This window comes from Mycetomoellerius zeteki, unplaced genomic scaffold (genome assembly GCF_001594055.1).
Source record: "Mycetomoellerius zeteki isolate Tzet28-1 unplaced genomic scaffold, Tzet1.0 scaffold1624, whole genome shotgun sequence".
Taxonomy (NCBI): domain Eukaryota; kingdom Metazoa; phylum Arthropoda; class Insecta; order Hymenoptera; family Formicidae; genus Mycetomoellerius; species Mycetomoellerius zeteki.
In genome coordinates this window covers 4,532-4,848 of record NW_017256577.1, presented here as the reverse complement: position 1 = coordinate 4,848, position 317 = coordinate 4,532, and positions in this window count along the sequence as shown.

Below are 317 nucleotides of genomic sequence, written 5' to 3'. Positions count from 1 at the left end.
CTCGAGCCCCGCATCTGACCCCCCCTCCCTCAACAAGAGAGATGGCAGGGGGGTGGGAGGGCGGTGCCCCCTCCCACCCATTAGGACGTGTCCGTTCCGCGGTTGAGACCGTACGGGGAGGGGGGCCCACCGGTCGGAGTGAGCCGACTCACTCCGACCGGTGATCTCCCTCCCTGTCCCCCTAGGGCTTAACGTCGGCTCGGGCCGACAGGGTCGGGGGGCGTCTCGGAAGAATGCTGCACGCGTCCCCGAGGCGCCCCCGCTAGACCTGAAGACAGATACCGACGGGAGTTTTAGTGGGTATACTCCCACTGGGA